Below are 6,861 nucleotides of genomic sequence, written 5' to 3' on the forward strand. Positions count from 1 at the left end.
GTCTCTTAGTCTCTTAGTCTCTTAGTCTCTTAGTCTCTTAGTCTCTTAGTCTCTTAGTCTCTTAGTCTCTTAGTCTCTTAGTCTCTTAGTCTCTTAGTCAATACAAATTACAACAGACACATTAACACATTTTAATACTTTTTACAATTTATATTTTACACCAAACCTTACTCAATTTCCACTATCAATTTTCTTAATTTTTTAGAAATATGTAGAGTTTCTTTGAAAACCATAAATGTCAAACACAAATAACCAGCCCATAACAGAAAAATTAGATAACTAAATCATCTACATACTGAATACTTTATACACTGTACAATCTGTGTCTTTAAGTTACTTTCCTGCTGGTGAAATTTTATATTAACTTAGTAGGGATTGCTTCTTACTCTAAGCATATATTCACCCATAATACATACAGAATATATTTATACAGATACTATAACTGCTCACTATTATCTCAAACAAATCTCCATCACAATCTCCAACTGCACTATAAAATTTTACATCTCCATCTTATGCAATCAAATAGTAAATAGCAAATTATTATGAACCTTATCAGTTAAATATTAGCCATGTTTATTATCATTAATATTTAAAGTTAGCTACCATATCAACTAATCCATTGCTCATAGTTGAGCATAAGAAAACCAAGCAAGTAAACAAACAAATAAAAACCAAAAATTTAAAAACTTTCTAATAGTGATCATAAAGAAAAATTAAACAAACACCCATTGGATATACTGTAGACATTATTTACTCAAACTACAAATCTAGCTAACAGATGCCAAAATAACTGTGTCTATAGTACACCTCATTTTCTTTTTTGAAAATCCTACTTTCAATTTTTAAATTCCTTAACTTTTTTTTTTTTTTATTTCATCCTGTAAAAACACTTCTCTAACAGTAAATCAAAAAATACAAATCAAATATATTAACCTTTACATTTGAAATTCATATAATCAAAAATCAAACTCATAGAACTAAGTTTAAATAATTATTCTCTCCTTAGAAATAGACATAGATTATCAAGTACTAAACAGTCATATAAATCATATAGACTCTATATATTATCACAGTATTAAATCATCACTCAGTTGTATCTTTACATCTTTATTTATGAAAGACAAATATATTGACAAACTTCTGGTGACTACAATACTTCCAAGTCTGATCAAACCCCCTTCACTTCTAGTCACCGTTAACAACAGCAATTTATCCAACCTTAGTTCTATAGGAAGAAAGAAAACAATTAAAAGTTTAACAACTTTCTTTTCAGTACTAAAAATCTCAACAAGCAGCTTTCACGTACAAAATATATAAATGCACTAACCTAGTCAGCTTTAACCGATACAATCACACTGTTATTTTCTTCCACTAACATCCACTCTATGTAGTCATAACTATAGAAATGGTTCACTCCACAACCTCCAACTACAAACAGCTTCTCAGAAACTATCTTACACTGTTCTTATACTTCTTTCTTAACATTTTAAAATGGATTTTTCACTTTACTAGTTAATATTTCCTATGTACAATTCAACCATTTAACTTGCTCACATAATCAAAAGTATTGTTAATTAAGCACTCATTCAATATCCAAAACCTTCTACCTATGACATCTGACAATATAACAGTGTCAATAGAACTTAACATAAAATGTATCGATGACAATGGTATTCTTCCTTTATCTAACACTAAATTTCTTAAATTCCACAATCGCTCCACCCTTACTTGATCAACATCGTTAAGAACAATATTATGTTGACATCCAACTTGCATACAATTGATGTATTTATTTTAACAATAACTTATCACTATTAATAAAAACACTAATACTACATTTCCTCTCCATTATTAAAATTAAAAATAATTTCTTCCACAGCTGTAAGTAAAATATTCACATCAACCAATTTCCTCCGTCACAACAACTCAAAGTTATTCCAATAGACATAACTCAAAGATATTATGAACTTATACCCAAATATGATTTTATGCTCCATTCAGGAAACCGAACTTACTCCAACAAAAACCATTTTTCATAAGTCACCACTACATATCCCTACACCAACATAAAACTTTACAAGTGTAATTAATATACCAACTCGTTAGACTTAGAAGAGTAATAAATCGTTTCTAATTTTATGGTCCAAGTACACACGTGCTTTCAGAATGAAGAGACAATTAAACTGTTTGCCAAGATCTTTCAATACTTTAGAAACAAGCAATACTGACTCCAGAGAGCTAATCTTACTTCTACAATCCAAATTAATGCATGAACAATGTCCACATACTCCAGTTTTAGAGTTTACACTGTTATTAACCAGCTGCTTCCCACTACCAAAAAACAGAAATATTTAATTTATCTAACTAAATGAAACAAAGGCCAATTCAACAGTCTTATTTTAATATTGCACTTCGTAAATATCTCATAACATATAATATTTAACTTTTCTATATTGAAATTTACAGTGGATCAAACAGCAAAATTAAATTAAACAAAAGGATACGAGTAACTAAGCTTAATTAAATTAAAATTCACTTTTGATTACTGAAAATTATAAGTCACATTGAATATACGATTAAATTATCGAAACACTCCCCAATTTCAAATATTCACCTTCTCTACATAATAATATACTAACCTTAAAACCATTAAAATACTTACAAACCATCACTTCTACAGCTCTCAAAGACAAGGAATTTTCAAATACATTTCCAAAATTTATAGCAATGGCTACTAACACTACTCTAAAATTGAAGATTTGAGGTTATTCTTATTAGAAATAAATTATTTATATTACACCTTATCATTCCATGCACTCTAGAGCAGTTAATTGTCTGTTATTTTTTTCCTATTAAACAAAATACTGTACCAAACTCCCTCATAAAAACTTTGGTTTTGCTCTTCATTATACAAGACAGTTAAAAATATATTTAAGTTTTAAGTAAAAAATTTATCCACCAACAACAGCACCATCTATTAAAAATTAATCAAAAAATTCTTTCCTATTTACACTAGTGACTGTTTCAGTGTCGTTGAATTAAAAATGTATTCATAATAGTAGCTATCCAACAATAGCTGAAACAATTAAATTTGTTTTCTTCAGTTGTTCAAAACTTACTTTTAATAATACCACCTACATTCTCTGAATTAGTTAAGCCTACACTATTGAATTATAAATATAATTTACATATTCAATTGTTAGCCATGTTAGAATTCTTTCAGAATAATTGTACATAAAAACGAAAATGGTTACTGAATCAAACTGTAAATCAACTTGTATTTATACAAACATTTCTAAACAGCTTCTATTAAATAAATTTCTCTCAATAGTTACACCTTAAGATATTTCATACAAGTTGTTACTATCTTAATACAAACAACAACATTAGCTCAGCCCTGTTCAATATCAGTGAAATATGACCAAGTCTTTAGTCCAATAAAAGCAGATTTATGTCACAGTTAACAAAACTTTATCCACTAACATCACAGAACAAGAGGAAATATGACCAAATTTTTAGTCCAATAAAAGCAGATTTACGTTAACAAAACTTTATACACTAACATCACAGAACAAGAGATGTACACATTTTTTTTTTTAATGCCTTACTTTTCAGTACCAACCTTTCGTGCTGTATTATCAATGAATTTAAATTAGGTATGAAAACAAACTATTTCAAAGTACAACAAGAGTACATTGTTAAAACTAATTGAAACCTATCAACAAACACTCAAATTACTTTAATATTTGTACTGATTTAGAAACAAATACTTGTTTGGATTGGTAATTTTCAAAAATGTACGACTAGTTTGATTGGTTTTCCCATTACTATGTTTTTTTGGAGAAAATTAGGACTATACACGTTCATAAACTCATCCTATACAAAACATCAATAAATATAAACAATCAATACATGATAGTACTATTTAATGTGTGTTTTTTTTTTATTTAAAAGTGACCATGTTAAAGGAGTGAGAGTATTAATACGTAATTAATAATACAAATATACAACCCTACAAATAAGTATCAGGAATTCATAAAAACAAATTGTTTAACTTTAACAGATACAGAGAAGAATTATTACTCCAAGATTGTATGCACTTCCAAATATATGTAACATAGTTTTAGTCAAATAGCAGACTATGGGTACATCATATAAAATATATAGCTCAAAATATGTTCTAATATAAGAATATACTGTTAGACATTTTAGAATTTGTAAAGTTCAATAATGAAGAATTGTTAGCAGTTTGAATCAGTGATAATTAAACTAACAAAGAATCCATCTATTCAGATTAAAAGAAATTAAAATTTGTTTAAATTAATTGTTACTAATGAAATGTATTGAGAGTATTTGAGTTAATTTAATATATATATAAATTCACCGATGTACATCTGTCTTTACTTTAAAACCTAGCTATGATAAAACTAAAAGTAATGTTTAGTGTTGCTATACTTAACTTCTAGTTTAGTTAGGATATTTAAAAACAATTTTACATTTAAACTCATGAATAAGATAAAACAATGTTGGTGCCACTATAGGGTGTGGTCTACAAAGATATTTACACTATAACATGCAGTCTACATGTGCACTATCATCATCACCATTTTAATGATTCACTAAAACAGTTTCTTGTTAAAATTTATATCTGTACACGTTTGTTATATAATAGTATTTTATACTTTATTAGTTTAAAAGTGTTATTTATAGTAAATGGTGCCAATTACAAATAAACGAAAGTAGACCACATGTTATAGTAAATAACACAATGTTTAAATAATACTGAAAATAAATACACAGTTCAAAGTGAATGTCTATATATCACACACAACTTAGGTTCTTGTAAATTATATTTTAAACTAACTGATCTTTAACAGATAAAAGGATTAAAAATTTGTCCATACCAACACCCACACAAAACTATTAGTTCAGCATAGAGGAAATACCTTTTTTTTTTTTATAGATTCACAAATAAAGTTTAAAAAGCTGAGTGCTATTAACTAGTAATCATAGCTCAATGACAAAAGAAGAGTAAAAAAAAGTAACATTTTCTAAAATGATTTTTCTAGGAAGTATTATGCATGTAAAATAATGTTCAGATTGTGGCAATTTTTTTTTTTAAATACAGTCCTAGTGAGTCATGTTCTTGTTGTGAGAAGAGGACTTTTATTTAAAATTGTGTTAAAGAATGTTTTTGCATATACTGTAGTTATTTCTACAAATGTCTGAATCTTGAATACCCAATGTGCAACATTTGTTCTTTTTATGGATTTTAATAGATGGCACCACATTGTATTTATTTCAGTTATATACATAGTTAGATACATGTATACAAGCTATGTCCATTATAGTAACATGTAATACTCTTATTGTCCACTTACCTACCTGGAGAGAAAAATTAAATAAATATATATATAGTTTACATAAGTGAACATGCACAGCTTGGTGTTCCAAAAGTAATGTTGACTACAGTTGTGAATTTACAAGCTATTAGTCAACAGTACAAACCTCTTGTATATACACTCAGATCAGTTTTTACAAACATTATACTCAATATATTTAAATTATTAATAATCTCACAAGTCACGGTGCAATCTAGTGGTCACAAACAACAATAATAAAGTACTTTCATAACTTCCAAAAACTCTTAAATGTATGTCTAAAAAGGGTTTGTTTATTTTGAGAGTATTTTTTTTTATATTACTTACTTTTTTGTCCAATACTGACCATTACAAAAATCAGTAATGCATGTTAACACAATATCTTACTACTGGATAAACACATAACATGATGTTGAATAGCACCATGTACAAGTTATGAAAGTAGGCTGGATCCCTCCACTACAGACAGGTGTTAACTTTCTTTGTACACTAAACTAGCAATGTTTGAGTGTGAAGTTTACAATATAGTACCATATCTAATCAATCGATTTCTTATTTAAATATTATGCTGTATTAGTACATTTTAAACCAGTTTAACAATCTATAATTGTCTATAGACAAATGATATCCATGTTATTAACAGAAATTGGTATAATGACATAGTAAGTTAGTCTATAATATTTAAATAAAAAGTTAATTTAAATTGCACATTTTAGATTTATATAGATTAAATTTATTTTTCTACCATTTGGAGTTTACAACAACACAAGATCACGTGGGTATATTTGAGTTTTAGTTGTATCCATAGCAGTTAATAGGTAAAGTAGTTATATTTTTTTTATCTTTACATTCAGAGATTGTACATAAACGTATTTTGTGACTAAAGTTTTTTTAATCCTTCAGGGTCAAGGATCAAGTAGACAAGAGGATCTGTAAGAAGTGAAATTATCAAACTGTCGGAAATTCAGTAAAGAAACTTGAATCGTTTTGTTTAAAACACAAAATTTAGGTAAGATACATCTTTAATTTGTGAAAAATAAAGTTTGCATATTTGTCGTTTTTAAAGACCTGACATTTCTGAAATATATTTCTTCCTAGGTCTTTTAATGAAACTATATAATTTGCCAAAATAACGGTAATTACCGAAAAATAATACCTTCGTACATAGATGTTACAGTATAAAAAAAACTAATTACAATTGAAGTGTGGAAAGGAAACAAGTAATTATTTCAATCTAGTAAAGAAAATTTAAATACAACTAGTGGTCTGTTGTAGTCACCAATACAACAGCAAGTAAATCTGTCTGATCTTCCCAATAACAAAACAAATGTATATTATTGATCACAACTAGTGGTCTGTTGTAGTGACCAATACAACAGCAAGTAAATCTGTGTGATCTTCCCAATAACAAAACAAATGTATATTATTGATCACAACTAGTGGTCTGTTGTAGTGACCAATACAACAGCAAGTAAAT

General features: G+C 27.5%; 1 long non-coding RNA gene across 1 annotated transcript in view; it reads right to left on the reverse strand.

The window, feature by feature from the left end:
• Window positions 1-859: 859 nt before the first annotated feature.
• Window positions 860-6,861, reverse strand: part of LOC111088968 — a 10,435-nt gene continuing 4,433 nt past the window's right edge. Inside the window, exon 3 of the long non-coding RNA XR_002613364.1 lies at window positions 860-1,228. This is a non-coding gene — a long non-coding RNA (uncharacterized LOC111088968). The remainder of the gene's footprint in view (window positions 1,229-6,861) is intronic.

Source organism: Limulus polyphemus, unplaced genomic scaffold (assembly GCF_000517525.1).
Source record: "Limulus polyphemus unplaced genomic scaffold, Limulus_polyphemus-2.1.2 Scaffold4886, whole genome shotgun sequence".
In the NCBI taxonomy this organism is placed as follows: Eukaryota; Metazoa; Arthropoda; class Merostomata; order Xiphosura; family Limulidae; genus Limulus; species Limulus polyphemus.